Source organism: Mustela nivalis (genome assembly GCF_964662115.1).
Source record: "Mustela nivalis genome assembly, chromosome: 9".
In the NCBI taxonomy this organism is placed as follows: Eukaryota; Metazoa; Chordata; class Mammalia; order Carnivora; family Mustelidae; genus Mustela; species Mustela nivalis.
This window is the reverse complement of record NC_139028.1, coordinates 83,235,565-83,257,257: the sequence shown is the minus strand read 5'-3', so window position 1 is coordinate 83,257,257 and position 21,693 is coordinate 83,235,565. Positions and strand designations below refer to the sequence as shown.

The 21,693-nt window shown below is 33.4% G+C and overlaps 1 protein-coding gene across 4 annotated transcripts in view; it reads right to left on the bottom strand.

Moving 5' to 3' along the window:
* Nucleotides 1–21,693, bottom strand: part of LOC309841216 (uncharacterized protein) — a 52,161-nt gene that overhangs the window by 10,306 nt on the left and 20,162 nt on the right. The window contains exons 1-2 of one of the 4 annotated variants that reach the window (XM_082684149.1): nucleotides 11,517–11,625; nucleotides 5,457–5,497 (exon numbers count right to left, since the gene is read on the bottom strand). The exons of 1 other annotated variant lie outside the window; for it this stretch is intronic. The gene's annotated coding sequence lies outside the window, so the exon portion shown is untranslated. Of the gene's footprint in view, nucleotides 1–5,456; nucleotides 5,498–11,516; nucleotides 11,626–21,693 lie in introns of those variants that run through there. 2 more of the 4 variants (XM_082684147.1, XM_082684150.1) reach the window with 2 other exon arrangements.

The window sequence follows — 21,693 nt, the reverse complement described above, 5'->3', positions numbered from 1 at the left end:
ATTGGGTGCTCATTATTTATAAGAGTGTAATACATTTTTAAGATTAGGTCAGTTTTTAAACCTACGTAAATTTTAAAAATCAGATTAATGAAAAAGGAAAAAGACTTTCAGTTCTTTATCTCAAATTCTTGAAAAATGCTAAAGCCAGAAGTTTATAGTACAATATCAGATAGCGGCACCTGGGTGGCTCAGTGGGTTAAAGCCTCTGCCTTCGGCTCAGGTCATGATCCCAGGGTCCTGGGATCAAGCCCTACATGGGGGGGGTCTCTGCTCAGTGGGGAGCCTGCTTCCTCCTCTCTCTCTCTGCCTGCCTCTGCCTACTTGTAATCTCTGTCTGTCAAATAAATAAATAAAACCTTTTAAAAAAATAAAAAAATTAAAATATCAGATACATCTCCTTATAGATAATAACATCAGTTTATTGGTGCCGTTTTCTCTCCAATCTGTCTTCTTATAGAAAATAAATTCGGGATTAAAGTGAGCAAAATTCACACTAATAATTGTATTTACTGCCAACCTCAGACTCATTTGGAAAATTTTTCAAGAAAAAATACTTTCAAATAGGCTATAGTTAGAGTTTGTGAGAAAACCAACATTTTATAAGTTAATAAGAATCCTGATGAATATTACATGATGATTTTTATATGTGTTAGAGAACACAGGATTTACATCCCTTAAAGTAAAGCAATCAGGAATTAAATAATGGCTTGAACTCAGTGGGATGCACCCCCAGTATAGTTTACAGATGGTAGCAGTTAGATATGACTCCTGGACCGGCTCGTAAAGTGGTGGGTTCAGTGACGAGCAAGTTCCTTTTCCTTCCCTACACACCAACTTCTCATCAGTGAAATGGAGATAGTATTGTATGACATAGTTTCTATAGGTACCCATATGGCATTTGTACACTTACATTTATTTTAAGAGATAGATTTCATTCCAAGCAACTACAACAAAAACAAAACAAACAAACAAACAAAAAATCCCAAGAAAACCACAAAAGAACACAGGGAAAATTTTTGGGGTGATGGATATTGTGATTGTGGTGATGGGTATACCAGGGGTAAACATCTGTCCACACATCAAGTTATATATAGTAAATATGTGCAATATTTGTATCAACTATACTTCAATAGTGGCTTTTTAAAAAGGAAAATAATATGGGAAAGTGCCCAACAGTGGTTACTAATATTATTTTGTGTTATATATATATTTTTTCTTTTGTTTCGGTTTTTTAAATTTTTTTTAGCATTTTGTTTTTCTTAATTTATTTCATTATGTTAAATTAGCCAGCATATAGTACATCATTAGTTTATGATGTAGTGTTCAAAAATTCACTAGTTGTGTGTAAGACCCAGTACTCATCACAACATATCCCCTCCTTAATACCCATAACCCAGGTACTCCATCCTCTCACCCCTCTCTCTTCTGTAACCCTGTTTGGTTTCTGGAACCCAGAGTCTCTCAAAGTTTTTTTCTCTCTCTCATTTCTTTCCGTCCAGTTTTCCCTCCCTTCCCCTATGGTCCTCAGTGCTGCTCCTTGTGTTCCACATAAGAGTGAAACCATATGATAATTGTCCTTCTCTGCTTATTTCACTCATCATAACCCCTTCAGTTCCATCCATGTAGATGCAAATGGTGGCTATTTATCCTTTTTGATGGCTGAGTAATATCCCATTATTTATATGAACCACATCTTCTTTATCCATTCAACTGCTGAAGGGTATTTTGGCTCCTCCCACAGTTTGGCAAACCCTTGTTTTGAGGACTGACTTTCAATAAATCAGTGAGGGCGTTCTTAACTATTATTAGTGAATCTCTCACCACTTCTATGTATCTGTGGTTTAATAGTTACAAAACACAAGTCCACTTGGATTAAAAAAAAAAAAATCTGGGGAAATAAAACCACCTTCCCAAGGTCATGTTCCTGAACCCATGTGATTAACTCCCTCACAATAATTCTTCTGGCTATGCAACGTAAGTTTGTGTTCCTGATAGGAATTCCAAACTACTACAAGAAGCCAAATCCCAAAATTAAAATAAAATAAATTGGAGTATAATAGCATGGATTAACATTAAGTACAATTGAATTGTTTTGGAAATGATGAGGAACTTCTTTTGAATTTAGCCAAACTAAGTGGACAAAGTTTGGCATTTGCTTACTTGCCATATTAGATCATCCTTTCCCTCCTAGATCTATCTTCTTTCTTGAAGACTTCTCTGAGTTCCTGCTTCTAATTTTCAGTACCCCATTCCCTACAGATCCATGTTCAATACCAGGATAGACTAGGACATTAAGTGGTATCAGTTAACCTTTTAATAGGTTAGGAATAGCAACCAACACAGACATGTAACCACCAATGGGGGTTTGAGGTTGAAATATGTGGAGATTTTGAAATCTGAAATAACAATTTTTAGATATTCACCTACTCTTCCTTGACCCTTTAGCTTAGAATTCTCTATGCTTCTTAAAAAAATTTCATTGTAATATTCCAAAAGACAAAACATGTTTATTGCAGGAGGAAACATATATATATAAAAGAAGAAGAAAACAAGGAAACCTTCCAGACTCTCTCTTCTGGAAACATCCATTGTTAACCCCTTAGTACACTGATTTCTAGATCCTTAGATGTGAAATTAGGTCCTCTATTCTCTGAATCATGACAGCTCTTTGCACACTCAAACACAATTATGCTGAGCCTGTCTTTAGTTTTTTCCACTCAAAATCAAACAAAAGCCAAAACAAAACCCAACACACTTCTTCTTAGCAGGGTTTAGAACCATCCCAGTACATCCCAATGTCACTTTGTCAGTAAAAGGAATAAGAAATGTTTTCTGTTGCTCTGAAAAAATTATAATGAAGCCAGGTTTAGTCTATCTAGCAGTCTCTCTTTCTGAGCTTTGTCTGAGCCAGGAGTTCAAAAGTGAGGCACAACAAAATGGTTTAGAATGTTGACACATATTTAAAATTAGACTTCATGTAATTGTTTGACATATAGCTTTTGGGTAAAAGCAATCAAAACGAGATTTCTGCTTATATTTTGCTTACCTTATATCAGGTAGTAAAATCAGTTAGTTGATAAGAATTTGTGATGAATAAGTATTTTATCTTTCCTCATTTTCAAGATATGGTAAATTGATGACTATTTCTTCAAATGAATACTAACCAATAAAAAAAAAAACTTGCAATAAAAGAATGTAAGATGGTATTAAAGTAGAATTAGGGAGGCTCATTAAAATCTCTACATCTTCCAAGCATGTACAGTGTTGAAAATTCATTAGCTGTTTAACACATTTACACACCCTTTAAAACCATATAAACTGATTTTATTACTGGGCTTTTATTTTTCATTTTCAAAAAGGATTATATATTTTTTCATCTCTAAGGCTCCTAAGGTTTAAATGCAAAATAATTAACATTGAGTTCTTGCTAATTAAATCAAGCAGAAGAGATTTAACGGACACTATGCTAGGTTCTCAATTAAAAGACTGTCTCATTGCTAAACAGAGTGCATTTATCACAAATAAACTTGCATCCTATTTATCTGATATGACAGTTAATGGGTAAAGAAAATGAATCTTCCCAGTGTTGTAGGCAACAAATGCATTGTTGTCTTCCTTCTAACTGTCTGACCTAGAATGTCTGAAGCAAAAAAAAAAAAAAGAAAAGAAAAAGGATATACACTATTGTCTTTAAACTGAACTGGAATATTTTAAAACCTAAAGGAAGTTTCATTTCAATAAGTTGAGTAGTGCTATTGAACTAAATTAAAAAAAAAAAAAAGAAAAATCTTCAAGGTCTGTGCATAAACATATATAAGCTCTACTCAAACATGATTAAACACCAAGGGATGTATGGTAACAAGTTATAAAACAGACACAAAATTGTAACAGCTAGGGCATCCTGTGCTTCTCTTAAATATAAAAAAATATCTATCCTAGAAATTATTTCACCAACTTCTTTTAATATATTCACTTATTAATTTACTTATATTTATTGAATTCCGTTTACCAGCCACAATGTTAAATGCTACACATATAAATACAAGGAACAGCACATATCTGTCAGCTCAAATTTTTCCTTGTATTGTACTTTATGGAAAATTTTGAATATAAGTAGTACAGACACAAACTTATGGATGTAACTTAGAATCTGACTCTGTTAGGATATAAGTCTATTTTGACTGGCAAAGAAATTATACTTAATATCAGTGGCTTAAATAAATACCAATAATAGATTTCTAAGTTTACTTTTTAGCATATGCTTAAGAGGTTTCCTCTCAAAATTAATTAATTTTAGAATTGTCCACATTCATTAAAGTATTTTCTTCATATTTTTAAAATATCATAAGTTGTTTTTCTGAATGGCCATATTCTTAGCATAAAACTGGATTTTTTAAAAAAGTGATTTTATTTTTAATGTATTTTTCTGCAGTTAGAATATACTTAGCTAACTCAGTTTCACATGACTTTGATTTGCTACTGAGTATATTTTATTAATATATCTTAAAAATGCCTTGATTTTTCAAGCAAGGGCCAAGAAAAAAAAATAATCTTCAGTGATCCTGTAATAATTTCAGTACCAACATGATTTAAGGTTTGATCAGAGTCAGGAATATGGATTTGTAAGGCAAACAAATCAAATGTTAAAATGGAGCAGTTTGAGTATTTATAATAACTTTGCTCCTATAATTCTGCAGAAATATGCTTCTATGCCATAGAAAAATGGGGAATGGAAAGAGTAATAAATCAGCATGGCTATATTGGTCTTAGATTTTATGCAAGCACCTAAAATAAATTGTATCTTACACTAACAGAACATATTTCTCTTATTCTTGAAATTTCACAATGTTCTCTGACAGTTAAACTAGTTCAATCAAGTAAAGTCAGCCTGGCAAATGGTAAATATTTTACAGGGTTTCAATTATCAGGAGAATAAACTAGAAAAGAAATAAACTAGAAAATAAACGTATCTTTTGTGATCCACACCATATTTATAGGGCATTCCCCAACTGTTCCATTTCCCTATTGATATACTAACTGATTTGTGACATTCACTGGATTCACAAAAGAGTGCTTTACCACATTCCATCTCATTCCATTCCATTCCAAGTTTTAGCATATGACTGAGGCCAGATCAACTAAGGATTGTTCTGTAATGTAGTAATGATTTGCTGAGGGTTTGAGATTAGAAAATCTGGCTTCAAATTTTAGCTCTGACCCTTTATAAATACAGATTTCTGGTTACTGCAAAATATATTCTTCCATTTTTTAAAAATTTATCTCTTACTAGAATTCTGATTTTGATGTAATAGCAAAGTGCTCAGATAAAAAGCTTTATTCCCCAGACTTCTTTACAATGAAAACTGACTAAGTCATGTATTTCTGGTTATTGATACTTCAGTGGAAGTTTCTGGAAGGGGTTTGAGAAAGCATCTTAAATGGTGAGACAGACTTACTTGGCAAGAAATTGTCACCTTCTGGCTATTCCTTTTTCTTTCTAAAAGAAAAATCAGATTATAGAATTTAAGCAACATTATTATTATTATTATTATTTTCACTAAGGAAACAATGGACACAGGAGTAAAGGATTAGGTGTATAGAGAGAGATATTAAAATCCAAAATCCTGATTTCATCAGGGATCCACCATACTAGTCCTAAAATGCCTGCTTTTAGACTTCTCTCATTTTGTTTAAGCTACTGTTTAACTTTGTTGTTGTTGGTGGTGGATTTTTGTTGTTGTTATTGTTGTTGTTTTTTACTTAATGCAATTGCTATTAATATATTAGCTTTTCCCTCATGGGTATGATATAAAATTCAATCAGGATTTTGTTTTAAAAATTTTAAAAAGCTTTATTCATAATTGTGTAGTAATAATTATTTTAATAAGCGAGAGGATTAAATAGTGGTAGGGGACTCATCACAGTGCCAGTCACAAAATTTGTAGCCTCCAAATCACCATAGTTATTGTTATGTGCTATCTGAGAAACAGTGTTTTTTTCTTCTTTTATTTTTTTTGGAATTTTTTTTGAATTTTTTTGAATTTTTTTCATTTTGTATTACACCTGAGGAACAAATCAGGCAATAAAATAGTTAATGACTTGATTTTAAGATAAATATAATTGTGTTTCTTCTCATGCCTTTTATTCTTCTCCCAGCCCCGCCCCTTCCAGAGAGGGAGAGATGGTGTGGGGGAGGGACTGAGGGAGAGAGAGAGAATCTAAAGCAGGCTCCATGACCAGCGTGGAGTTGACACAGGGCTCAGTCTCATGGCACTGAGATCATGACCTGAGCTGAAACCAAGAATAGGACATTTTAACCAACTGAGACACCCACGTGCCCTCATGTCTTTTTGTTCTTAAATCTAACATACAAATAACCATAAATTATAGGAATTATAAAAGAAATCATTTTGCTGGATACACTGACCAGCATACATGGTATGCTTCTTTTAAAGTTTATTTTTCTAAAACTTGCACTGAATTTAGGCCGTTAAATACATTTACCTGTTTATCTCGAGATACTTTGGGGGGGATTGCATTAAAATTGGATGAGCTAAAAGCTATCATGAAAACAAAGGGGAAAGAAAAAAGAAAGGAAGAAAAAAGGGAGAAATAGAGGAAGGAAGGAAGGAAGGAAGGAAGGAAGGAAAATACAGGAGGGAAGAAGGGAGGAACACTATTATGAGTTTAATTTCAGTTTCCATGTCTTTTAAATAAGTGTTCGGCTTTTTTAAGGCTCTAGAAAGGCACAATACTATAAGTTTATTTAGGAGTGCAGACTTTTTTCATCTGTAGTTTAAGAGATTTCCCATGTTCGAGCTCCCCAAGTGGTCATTGTGTCTGTGGTTTGAACCACTAACATCTGTATAAGGGATCTTGGTTTGGGGTGAGGATCAAGCGAAGTTTGTCAAACTGGTTAGGTCAGGTGCAAACCATAAGTAAAGAAATTACCCAGAGGGTCTTCAGGAAGTTTCTGATCTTAAACATTGCATTTTTTTTTTAAGATTTTATTTATCTATTTATTTGATAGACAGAGATCGCAAGTAGGCAGAGAGGCAGGCAGAGAAAGAGAGAAAGGGAAGCAGACGCCCTGCTAAGCAGAGAGCCCGATGCGGGACTCAATCCCACAACCCTGAGATCGTGACCTGAGCCGAAGGCAGCGGCTCAACCCACTGAGCCACTCAGGTGCCCTAAACATTACATTTTTAATTTAACGGCCCTTATCTTGCCCAAGAGTCAAAAAACCAGACATACATGCATCCCCAAAAATAGAGCTTTTCTAGTGTAGCTTTAAATCAACTATCTTTATAACTTCACATGTATGTTTCATTTACTGATGTTTAAAAACAAAAACAAAAATGAAAACATAAGCATAAAATAGAACTTGGTCTTAAAATTTTTCCATCCATAGTTAACATGTTTATTTAAAATTTCACTAATCAATAACAGCCATTATTTTATGCCACTCGACCTGACATAACCATTATTTAAAAATATGTTCCATTAAAAAATGTTCCATTATTGGCTTTTTTCTTAGCTGTATAATTGATACTCTTTTTGTCAGTGTCTTATACTTTTAATATATCTATATTTGACACACAATATGGGAAGATCTTTTGTCTCTCGATATTAATCTCTTTTTCTCACATTTTAATTATTTGAGTGAATTCCAAAGAGATATTGTCTCACTGACTAGTCATCAGTGTCTAATCAAGATGATGTTTCAGCTGCCCCAGACTACTCAGGGTCTCTAGCCCTGCGATTCCTATGCCACTAGTTTGGGTAGTCTATATTCACACTCTAATAATTCTCAAAACATTAGATGCTAATGTATCTAGCACTCATTTGCTTACTCATTCACTGAACCAAGAATAACCGCTGTGCTCATATATAGTTCTGGAAACCACGGTGCTAGTAATGGAGAAACGAGTAATACGGCTCCTGCTCTCATGCATTTCTAGGCTGATAGAGAATACAGACAGGAACATAGGAAATTAAAAACAAGTGTGGTAGTGCCGCAGCAGAATTCTTGGTCGATTGAAGCACACAGGAGGTATGCAAGGCGGGGTGTCAGGAAAGATTTCCTGGAGGAAATAGTAGCTACAGAATGAAAAATAAAGAGCAATTAACTAGGGAAAGATTGGGTGGTAGGGCAGATAGGGATACAGAACTTTCTAGGCAGAAGGATCAGAAAGAGCTTAGCAGATCTGAGAAAGTGAAATGAATACCATAGGTCCTGGGAGAGAGAGAGAGAGAGACTGGTTGTACATTTAAGAGTGAGCACAGGAGGGAAACTAGAACAGAGGCTGGGGTAATGAGGTGAAAGAAAACCTCAGAGGGCATTGCATTGGTAAACAATGTAAATAATAGAAATGGATGTGACTCAAGTCAGAAGAGGGGTCTGGTAAAGACCTCTGATTTTCTAGGCTTCCACACATCAGCCACAGGAAATGGTCAATAGAACATAAACACAATTCTTCACAGGAGTGTGTTCTTCAGACTCTTGTTAACTCTTTCTAAGGTGCCTTCTTTCATCTCTCTCCAAATTTCACACCCTCTCTTATGTAGCCATCAAATGTAGCCTCCCTCATGAAGCCTCCATTGAATTAACCAAATAAACTTATTTCTCCTTTCTCTGATTCTGTATAATTCTGTTTAGTTTTTTTCCCTCTTATATAGTATCTTCAACACATATTCATGAGCTGTATATATTTGTAAACTTATCTTCCTCTCCCATTAGATGAGGACATGTCTTAAACATCTTAGAATCCTCTATAATATGGTCATTCATATTTTTATTATTAAATCACAAACTATTAAATTAAATAACACTAATTAGGTATGGGGAAAACATTAAAAAAGAGATGTTATGGCTTTTCATAAGACTTACACATTAAATCAAAATATTATCTCACCAAATGTGTAAGCCTGTTTGAGGTGGAGAGGTTGGAAATTCACAGAAGGTTATTTTATTTATTTTTTAAACAATCATCTGATTCTTACTGTCAGTTTAGCTGATACTACTGAGACTATATTGTATAAAGGAATGCATTTTTTCAGTTGGAAGAGCACCACCATTCACCATTGATTAAAAAAACTGAAGAAAACACTAACTTACAGATGGGTTAAATGGAAGAACAGACTCAAAGAAAAGTAATTGTATCTACTTTAGAACAGCATTTCTTTCTCAGGAAGATGAGTTCAGCCACATATTTGAATTCATTTCTTTAATCTGAACATATTGGTTTAAAATAATTTGAAAACAACCATTCAACGTATCTTGGGAACATAAAAATAATTTTATTTTCTATTTAGATGAGATTATAGCTTTAGATAATTATCATTCCTTGTTTATTAGCAGAGGGTCAAATTCCCCTTTCATATAAAAAAACACAAAACAAAACATAGAATTCTAAACACTATGTTGTAATTATTGATTCTCACACACACACACACGCTCTCCCCAACGTGAATCATATACTGTGTCATCGAAGCTGAGAATTTATCAGTGTAAAGGCAAGTGTACTTCATGTGTAACAGTACAGTAATAATTATAATCACTGAGTCCTAAAAGTACCATGCCCTCCACAAGCATTATCTTGTGTTTCTCTTGTAACTGTACAGAGCTATGTACTCTTGCTGTTTCAGTTTTGCAGATGAACAAAAACTGAGGCCAAGACTGCTGAGATAAATTGCTCAAGGACATACAGCTAGAAAAGAGCAAAGCTAGAATGTGCACTCATATCAGCATGACATTAGAATCCAAGTTCGTCACCAATATGTGCTGTAACCTTGGGCTGCACCATGCCATGCAGGGAACAGCAGCCCTTCTCTGTCTAAGTCTCCAGTCCCTTTAGAACCTCCAGCTTCCCTTCAGTTTCTTTTCCTTCCTTCCTTCCTTTCTTTCTTCTCATCCTCTACTATAACAAAAACCAGATTTTTTTGAAAATTTAAAAATTATATTTTTAAAAAATGAAAATCTGGTCAGATTAGTATTTATTCTAAATGCATGTATCCTATGTAGTTTTTTCTATCACGTTAACAAAAGTAAGGAGAGTATAAAATCTGAGGACTAGGAGCCTGTAACTTGGTGCAGAAAGTGTTTTTGCTTTGGGTGTGTGTGTGTGTGTGTGCATGCGCGTACAAATTTATAGATTTCATACTCTATGAATTTGAAAGAACCTTAAAATATCTGATTGAGCTGACAATCCTTCAATTTTCTTGAACATACGCCTGTCAAAAGATGATCTAATAGAGATGGGGAACTTGCTCCCTGTCAAAACCTATAATTTTTATCTCCGGGTAGCACTAAAATTCTGCCTCCTATTGAACGCAAACTCATCTCCCTAAATTCTGGCATTTGATCTAGATTATACCATTAGGAAGCCAAAGAGAAGAGTTTACAACACTTTCCTACATGATATCTCTCAAAATACTTGAGACTGACAACATCTTCCTCCTGTCATCTAATCTTCTTCAAGGTGGACATATCCAGTTCCCTCATCTCTTATTCAAAATGCTTTCAAAATGTCCTCATTGCCCTGAATGGGTTGAGTTTGGGTTTTATTTTTCCTTATAACTCAACAGCCAGACAGAATAGGATCCTAAGTATGTACCCTTGGTCAGCCACATGGGAGTCCCAGTGTCTTTTCTGAGATACTGTTTTTCTATTAATTCCCAGTTGGATTATACTAATTTTCTTGGCAACTAAATTCCACTCATGTGTAGCCAAATTACCAGTTAACTAAAATGCCCAAGATGTTTTCAATATATGTTACATGCAGAGCCACATCAGATACAAGATAAAGTAAACTTTTGTCTATCGATAGCCTTTTAGATTCTGAATCTAATAATTCTTGATGGCAATGAATAACCAACACTGAGACTTAGCATTTTGGCACACAAAACTCCGATATCTCACCCGGCATTCATAAAATCAATAACATGTCCTCTGTTAATTAAAACATTTTAAAGATACGAAGTCAAGATTTTTTGGAGGGGCTACTTTAGTGAAAACAATAGGGATCAAATTGTATTTTCAAAGGATTTAAAAATAGGCTAAACTGAAACACATAAAAATGAAAACATTTTCCTAATAAATACTATGAATAAAAATTAAATTAATACTTTAAAGTTATATACACAGTATGAAGCATAATATTTCCTCACAAAACAATTTCACATTTTGTCATTTCATCTTAAATGTGCACCTTCTAAAATAAACCCTTTTTTATTATGAAACCTAGCAAGACATTTCAAAACAAGAAATATTATTTAATGTGCTACAAGCCTATGATGAAAAATTCAGTATTTTCATTTTCTTATTTTTTTATAGGCTTTTCATTTTCTTGTTTTCTCTTAGTCCTGATCCAAATACATAATATGCACACATATTTTAAAATATTTTCTTTACTTCTATGACTATATTTCACGGGACATGTCTGACATCTCATACATTTATTTTTAGAATGTTCAGGAAATAAATCAGCCTAGTAGAAAAATCAAGCTCTGCCTACCCAAAAGATTTCAGTTTTCTGAAGTTGCAGTTCTCAATTTAGCCTTTCATGTTCTCCCTGTTGGCACTTTAGACTGGATACAGAAGCGAAAGCACAGCCATCGGCACTTTGGTGTCACATTTACAAAGAAAACCAAACATCAAACTCCCAGTCTTCTGTGCACTACAGAGCAGTTGCGCCAGAAGGAAAAACAGTTTCCGGTGTGGCCTGCCCAAAATCTTTCTTCTCCAGAACTGTAGACAAAAACACTTTCAAGGTCTTTTCAGTCCCCGGAGAGCCAGAGGACAAGTCATGACTCTGGGAGTTTTACTCATCTCTTCTCAGAGGAAGAGTTTCCATGCAGGGAAGTGGCCTGTTTGAATAACTTAAAATGTGCAAATTGATGTTTTAGAACTTAAAATGTAAGTGGGGGATGAAACAGAAATGATGTGGGCGCAGATCTACAGTGCCCAGCCCATGACTAAGGTTCTCACTTATCTCAGAGTATCACAAACAATATGCACAAAATGGTAAATAAACCTCCAAAAGACAAACTGTCTTTCAACAAGAGGATTTTTGAAAAAAAAAAAAAAAAAGAAAAAGAATTTTGCTGTAAAACATGTCCAGACTTATAAGAGTCTTTATATTATCCCATAGCTATGAAATGATCTAATTTACCCAAAGACTTCAGTCTAAAAGTCAGGTTCTTGTTAAAGATTGTGTATGAGTACTTGCCTCTTCTAAGAATTTCTGAATTTAGAGGTTACACTGACACATAAACAAAAATGAAAGAGAACAAACTTCCAATCTAATGATGTTTCAGATATGCATACTTCTATTTTGTATAGGAAATGTATATAGTCCCTATTTTGGTTTTCATTAGCTTCATTTTAGTAAGGGGGGAAGTAAGGGGCTTTACTAAATGTGCATTATGCATGAAGTAATTTCAGTGCATTTTATCATTTATTCCTAATTATAAGTATTAAATGTATAAATATTCCCATTTTGAAATTAGGCTATCTTAAGCAGGTCTAGTAACCTGGATAAAATTAATAGTTGATAAGCTTTACAGATGAATTTTAACTCTGATGCTTTGATACTAAGTCTGAAAAACTTTTGGCTTTGATATATAAACACTAGGTAAATACAAGTGCCCCCCAACACACACACACATAAAGCTTAAAACAGGGTTGCAGGCATTTTTTGTAAAGTACCAGACAGTAAACATTTTAGGTTTTGCTAAATGTGTGAGCTCTGTCACAGCTACTCAGTGTTGCCAATATAATAGGGAAGCAACCATGAGCAATGCATAATCAAATGAGCAATGAAAATTTTTTACAAAACTGGCTGAAGGCCAGATTTGGCTTATGGGTGGTTAAGTTTGCCTACCCCTGGCTTAAAATGATGCAAAACCTAGAATAAGTTTTTACCTTCTACCACAATAACATGAAAAATAATTGATATGTTAACATAATGTAACAAGGAAAAATCATATGATAGAATTCAAAGTTAAAAAGTAAGAGAAAAATAATAGCAGCAGGTTAGAAGGAGTAAATAACCAACAATCGAAATTCTTCTGAATATTTCCAAATATTTTATGCAGGTTTCAAGAGAGAAGCTAAATTGAAAAGCAACAGAAATTTAACAGAGACAACCTACATGGTGAATTAAAACCAGAAAAAGTCAGGAACCTGTGACCAATATGCAGAAAGGAAATCTCAAAAGTCCCCATGGTAAAAATGCAATTATCTGGAAGGAGAACTGCGTATCTGTAGAAGTCAAGGTGACTGTAGTCTCATGTGCAGAATACCATAGAAAAGAAGGCTACACAAGAGAGCTCCAGAGATCTGTAAAAATGGTCATCCTAGAGCTCCTAGCTGAGGAATGATTCATGTAATCATGAGGAAAATAACCCAGACCAGTGAAAGGACAATTGATAAGGATTATACTACCACTTAATCTGAAATAAAACTAGAGTCAGGAATAATTCTTGTTGTCACAAGCCAAAATGGAAAACAACTCATGATTCAGAGAGCTTCAAGTAGAGTTGTCAGAAGGATTTTGGCTAGGTAGTGGGGCAAGATTAGTCATAAACTCAGGGCTGTGCTGGTTTCATCAGGTTTTTAAAAGCAAGCCTCTAGGGAATCAAATGGTTTAAAAATAAATGTTCTTCCAAACAAGATAAAGAATATTTATAGGCATATGGAAATATCCAATATGCAAGAAAGCAAAATTCACAACAGTTGGTATTCAATAAAAAATTATCTGTATGCAAAGAAGAAGACAATCCATAAGAAGGTGAAAATTTAATCAATAGAAAGACACTCAGATATGGCACAAATGATAGAATTAATAAACAAGAGCATGCCAGCAGTTATTATAAATATATAACCATAACTTGAACTATATATGGCTCAAGAAGGTAGAGGAATGCTGAGATTTTGAATGGAGGATGTAGAAAATCCAAACCATAATCTAAATCAAACTTTAGACAAATAGAAAAATAAACATTGTCTGAAATAACACATGCAATAGCTGAGATTAAGGGCAGATCAGTTACTGCAGAAGAAAGTATTAGTGAACTTGAAGTCATCACGATAGAAACTATCTAAAATAAAATACAGACCAAGAAGAGAGAGAGAGAGAGAGAGATTAGAAAATAAATAGAGCATCAAAAAGCCATGGGATAATTTCAAACAGCCTAGTAACACATACATATAACTGGAATCCCTCAGTGAAAAGGATCAGGAAAAATACTTGAAGAAGTAGTACAAAAATATCTCTCTGTTTAATGAAAACTATAAACCCACAGATCTAAGAAACTCAATTAATCCTAAACACGAAATATATTTTGGAATTTTTCCTTGGACAGCTTTTTAAAAACTTAGAATAAACAAATAACAATATTACTTATTTTTTTCCATCATTATAAAGGCTTTTATTCATATTTAAGTTTATTGTACAACTAAATTATTTTTTCCCAAGAGAACCTACATGGATATGCATTTTCAAGTTATCATATATAAAAATGATGTTTTTTCAAGCACACATAAAAGAGCATTTGGGTATAAAGCAGTTGGGATAACTAATTCTTCACCCATTTATGTCAGCCTTTACTTATATATTTTGTCATTTGGTGTTTCCATAAATTAAAATGTTGAAATTAGGGGTCCTATATACTGAGGTAACACCTATCCCCTAAAGAGGACCTGCCTAATAAAAGAAAAAAACTTTCTCATCCTTGCCAACATAATTATTTTTTGTGAAAAATGAATTTTTTTGCAACCTTGATCTTTCCTCTTCAAACAGAAATATCAAAAAATACACACAATTGCCTATTTGAATCCAACAAGCAATATTTTTTACCTTAGGATTCGTTTTACAAGAAAGCAACATAACATGCCATTCAAATTGATGTGAGATGTCAAAGTTTTTGCTTTATTATTATCATCAGTTCTATTTTTGTCATTTCTAAGGCTTTAAAAAAATAAAAATAAAATTTGGCATGAACTTCTCTATTCTTTAAAAGAATTCTATGTACAAGACTATAAATATAGATGTGATTTATCATTTCAAAAGTTTTTTGTTACTTTGGGTTTAAAAATCGCAATTCACTTTCTGTTACTGTGACAATTGCCCCAGTTAACTCTAGTGTTCACATCATATATATATATATATATATATATATATATATATATATATTTTTTTTTTTTTTTTTTTTTTTTCCTACTTAAAAGTGGGGAGAGAGAGTTAAGTTCAGTCAATTTCAGTAATGGTGTGACATCAGCTGTCAGATAAGTCACTCTAGAATACAACAGTTGAAAAAAGCTTTGAATTTTCTTAGTTTTTGTATTTACAGAAGCAAGAGAGGCATGCCACATATTTATAACCTAACTTAGGAGCTAGTCTTAAACTTCCCATATGAAAGGAGCAAGTGAGCACATGCTTTCTCATATCTTTAAAAATTGTCCCAAATATAATTCTTTGGAACCAATTCAAGTATCCAGTCATAATAAAAATAATCTTGTAATTTTGGAAGTAGACTTTCATTGGACAATTGTATCCAAAAATTCAAGGGACCATGAAGTGACAAGAAACTAATTTTGTATCAGTTTTCTCACTGAATGAGGAAAAAAAAAAAAAAAAAACCTCTAAGTTTTATGTATTAATGGATCCTGAGATTAATTTGGGGTTATCTATAAAGAAAAACAGTGTCCAATTAAGAATGTATATACTGGAGAAAGGTCACACACAGTGTGAAGTAGTGTTGGTCCTTCTCCTAATGACAAAGTAAGAACAAATTAGTGACAGTTATAGAGGAATTTGTAGCTGATTAGAAACAACTTATTTTAAAAACTCTCCAGAAGTTTCAGATAGTGGTTTGGTGGATATTTTATTTCCATACAGGGAACTGAATAACGGGTAGGAAGTTGGAGGACAATGAACTATAATTCTGTTTTGAGGGGCACCTGCATGGCTCAGTTGGTTGGTTTTGGCTCAGGTCCTGATCTCAGGAGTAGGTCATGGGATCAAGCCCCATGTTGGGGCTCCACACTGAGCAGGAAGTCTGCCTGGTGAATCTATCTTTCTTCCCCTCCTCCCACTTGCATATGCTTGCATGCACTCTTTCTCAAATAAATAAATACATCTTCAAAAAAATTTCTGCTTGAGTCTAAATATGTCACTCTAACAAAGTTGTTTCCACTACTTAATTTTGTCTATTTAATAAAATGAAATTTGCCAATAATTCCCTTAATCTAATTCTAAAAGAATTTGAAAAGTGGATTTATTTTTTAGCTTAGTACTGGGAAAATGATTTGAAATAACATAAAATAAAACCCCCAAATTATTCCTCAATGACACATCCTAGGGATGATTTCGTTCATATATTTTTAAAATAGAATGTATACTGCAGCTTCTATTTTTAAATATTTACTCCAGAGTGACTTTTATAGGAATTAAAATAGAAAATATAACATATATGAGCCAGTGTAATGAAACAGATATATTGCACATCAAAGCAATGAAATTGATTCATAGGTATTCAAAAATCCTAAATCATTGAAAATGTTTCATATAGAAGTTTGAATATTAAGGAGAAATCATGCAGACACAATTTTAAAAGTTCGGTCATTAGAATAGTATTCATAAACCATTTTCTAAACCAGTGTTTAGATTTCTTCTCCTGATCTCTTTTTGGACCAACTGCAATTTTGTTTCTTTTTTGTTATTCTGAATTTCCCAACTGATAACACATAAAATTGCCATTCACAGCAATATGAATAGTATTTTAGCCAGATAAAGTTCTATAATTGATCTCATTCAAAGGCATCTGCTTCAATAGAAGAAGGAAGAAGGGCACAGAAATAATTGCTATTATTGTGGCTATGCCTGTATTTGCTTCCTAACTGAAATGCTGAGTCACCTATGCACACTTCCAACTAGACTCAGGGTAGTCCTCAGGATCTGACATATCTGTTACCTGAAGACAAGGCCAATTATACAGTTATTCCAATTTGAAAATAAGACAGAAGTATATTTAATCTTTATCAGATATTTTTATAGTCTGGAGTGGTTTCTAGCAGGCTTTTAAAGCAGAGTAGTCCAAAACCTTCCCTTCAGAACTGTGTTACTTAAATAAAATGAGCCAAGTGAATTTTTTTCTTCTTCTTAATCAGTTTTCTTGGACAACTATTTCACAGTCATCTAGTATGTTATTTCTCTTAGAAGAGAAGATGGGGTACAGGGAAATAAACAAATAAATTCATCCCATCATAAAACAAAGTAAATAAATGTAGTGTTTTTTGGTTTTGTTTTTGAGGTTTTTTTTTTTTTTTTTTTTTTTTCCCGACAAAAGTATCAAGCTGTTGAGAATGCCATTACTTGGATTTTTGATGACTGTTTACTCCTCCAGGAGTAATGGAGACATAAAGGAAATACATTTATCTTTATTTTAATTTTGTTGGAGCAGACATTTGATGGTATTATCCTTTATACCTTTTCCGATTCCTATTCCAGGTCTTTCTTCATATGGTGCTTGGGAAAATCTAACTGAAGATTAACCTCTTAAATAGTCAGGGACAAATAACTGTAATCTGCATTAATCTTCAGCATGGATCTATAAATAACTACTAAATTGCTAAACGTGACACAGCCATTCATCAGAACCATGGACCAAATCTTTTTATGACTGGAAGTGACTATTACCTAATCCATTATTAAGCTAATTAACTAGAATATTGTATGGAAACAGTTTTATGTTGTCATCTATCACACTCTACAAAGAGCACTCTTCCAGAATGTCTCTAGGTAAATATTTTCATTAACTTTGGAAATTTATTATCTCATCCCACTTCCTCTGCCCAACTGCCCCATAATATCTAAATGGGATTAGCGTTTTCCAAGAAGAAATGTTATCTCCTGCCTTCCTTAGTGCCTGTCCCTTTCCTGTTAGGCCTTTAACTTTCACCTCTGTGTCTCAGGAAGATAGCTATACTCATGAATTGCAGCAACACACACACACACACATACACATATTAGTGCATTTTCATTTTGTTCATAACATCATAAGTGCATATTAGAATATGTTTTGTATAATATTTAGGTAGCTAAAGAAACATGCATGTCAAATTAACATCACTGATAGGTCAATAATGCTATGTAATAGCCTATTATGTTTCTAAAGGAAGCATTAGACTTAAGCTAAACAAAGTACTGTTTTTCCTACGTCTCAAATTATGCAAGGGCAGGAAATCCATGGTTGGTGAAGCTATTCAATATTTCAAGTTCTACCTATAGTTTTGTTCTGCAGTCCTTAATACATTGGTCTTTGTCTTTATGTTTGTCCGTTGACACTAAGGAAATAGGTAGTATATGAAAAAATAACATTTACACACAAATCTGTCTGGTTCCAAATTATATAACCTCACCTCCAACCACCCCACCCCACCCACAAACACACATACCCCATCCATGAAAATACAGAGTCACAGTCTCATGTAGATCACTAGATAAATGTAGAGATCTGTTGACATTTAAATTTCTTAAGCTGAAAGGTGAAAGTGAATACAGGCGCACACTCCTTAGTGAATAAATGTAGCACAAAGATAAAGAGAGATGATAAAAAGACAAAAAAAGTTGATGAACTTCTCACGAGAAATGAGCTTTTCCTGAGTCTTTTTTCATGATGTCTCAATTGGGAATTATTAGAAGCATGGTACACCAGTAAAGTACTAGGTTAACTGAGATACACTGAAAAATTCAAACGAAGATATTCCTTATACTAGTGTACTTTTCTTTTCTAATATAGTCATCATATGGACTAAACTATCCACAAGAGGATGCCTCCAACTCACTGCTCATTGTTTTTACTTTGTGACAGCTACACAGGTTTTATTTTATAGTCAGATTATTTTTTATTCTTTTGCTTTGTCTTTATGACAACAATATCCAATTAAGATTGTAGAATGGGACAATAACTATGTTACAAAGATAATGAAAAACATTATCTTCACATTTATCTTTCCCCAGCCTCCATCCCTCTGCTATTCACCGAACAAGATACTCTGATGGAAGACAACCAGAGTACTTAGCCTGGGCTTTATGTAAAATTGATCCATGAAAATAGGCATGATTTATGCAGTCCTGTGTCTGTAACATTATCCTTCTGTGATCTTAAAAATACAAAATTTAACCACTCTATTTCAAAGATGAACATTTCTTATGGTAAGACTACTTAACATACTCATCTTACTTACCTTTCAAAGTATTCTAAGCGTCTCTTACAGGTGTAATACTTCCTTCTACTTTGGAAAATATTAAAAGTTCCATTTAGGGGTGCCTGGGTGGCTCAATGGGATAAGCCACTACCTTTGGCTCAGGTCATGATCTCAGGGTCCTGGGGTTGAGCCCCTCTTCAGGCTCTCTGCTCAGCTGGGAGCTTGCTTCCTTCTGACCCCTGCCACCTGCCTCTCTGCCTACTTGTGATCTCTCTGTCAAATAAATAAATAAAATCTTTAAAAATAAATAAATAAATAAAAGTTCCATTTAGTTTTAAGTGTGTGTGTGTATCTGTGTGTGTACGAACTGTGATGATCACGGAAAGTTATATTGATAATGGTGATGATGATAACAACATGAAAGCTAAGTTTCATTGAGTTAGTTCCTATATCACACAGTCAGCAAGTGCTACAGATTAACTTCGTGTGAGATTATATGCACTTTGCAGAGATGGTTAGAATCTGGGGTAACGTGGCAGGGGTCATGGTAATATAAACAAAAAGATAGAGTTACATTTACAAATTCATCTCATGAAGATCATATATTGATAAGATTTCTATGTATTTATCATCTTGGCACCATATGATTAGTTCTTTCTAACTATTAATCTAGCATTAATAAATAAAACAAATTTTCTGAGAAGGAAAGTACTGTTGCCTATTATTATTCCCATTGTTAGTGATATTAGAATATTTTATACTATTTCTCTTTCATGAAAATATTTATATAGAATAAATTGCAAAAAATACAATTGGTATAATATATGCATTAAAATTTAATGATACATTTATAATTTATCATTTGTTTTTTCAAATGTTGTATCATTTTGTACTCCTCCTTGACTATGTATAAGAATTCATTTTTGGGGCACCTGGGTTGCTCAGTCGTGGCGAGTCAAACTTGATTTTGCTCAGGTCATGATACTGGGGTCTTGGGATAAAGCCCTGCATCAAGCTCCATTCTCCAAGGGAGTCTGCTTGGGATTCTCTCTCATCCTCTTCCTCTGAGCCTCCCCCACAAAATAAATAAATAAATAATTTTTAAAAGACTTTATTTATTTATTTGACAGAGAGAGATTACAAGTAGGGAGAGAGGCAAGCAGAGAGAGAGAATGGGAAGCAGACTCCATGCTGAGCAGAGAGCCCAACGCAGGGCTTCATCCAAGGACACTGAGATCATAACCTGAGCCGAAGGCAGAGGTTTAACCCACTGAGCCACCCGGATGCCCCTAAGTAAATAAATCTTGAAAAAAGGAAGAATTGACTTTTGACTACTTATTGGGTCAGTACTGATTTTTTTGAATTTGCAAAACTATTATATTAGAAACGATTGTACTATTGTTTTTATTTGTACTTCATATATTATTAGGAAGGTTAAGAACATATTCATATATCTGATTGATTTTTATTGTTTGTGATTTTTCTCTTCATATTTTTAATTCTAATAATTCTTCGAATAATTCTTATAATAATTTATGTCATCTTAATTATTTTAGAACAGGATGAATATGTGTAAGGCCTTTTCCTACATTTTATAGAAGAATTGTAAAGACATGAACAATAATAAAACTATATTATCATATTTGTGATAAATATAGATTATTACTCTTGAAGAAAGCAAATACACAGGTAACTCAACATTATGTATATTTTTAAATCTAACACATCTTGCCTTATTTAAAAATAAAGCTAGGCAGCAAAATAAAATTTCAAGTTTTAAGCTAAAAACTGAGATAGATCCTACCTATAGAAGGAAGAAAATTTATTTCATGGTGCTTGCCTTAGCAAATATGTTAATACAATGAAGACTGAAACATCCCTAAGAAAAAAATGACCACTTTACTTTTAGTATCTACTCTCTGTCAATATAAATATACCTTTAATTTCAATATGTATATCCTCAACTTAAATAAAACATATCCCTAATAAAATAGTCATCTTGGGACCAAGTCATTATTAGTATTTACAGATGTTTTTTTAAAACATTCCAATAAAATAAGACATTCAATTTAAAAATTATGATAAAAAGATTTTTACATTCATATGCAAAGGTCTTTTTCAGAAATAAGCAGCATTTTAATTTTAGAAAGTAGGCTTGTATTTAATTTGTCAATGACATTTATATATTAACTATATCATTATAAATCCAGAAATTTGGTTGTATCCTAACTGGTAGCTCTGAAAACATCAACACATTGACTTGTTTCATAGAGCTCAGTACAAACAAATCAAAGAGCTGAGGTCAATCTTTATGTAATTTGTGGTGGGAAATGTCTTAAAGGGATGGTTAGAAATTCAGTTGATCTACTTCCAACGGTCTGCATCACCAAAGCTCATGCAAAAAAAATAGTCACTTCCATATTTTAACACTCTCCTGATGACATTAACCAACAGGTTGCTCAACTGACAAAAGACAGTCT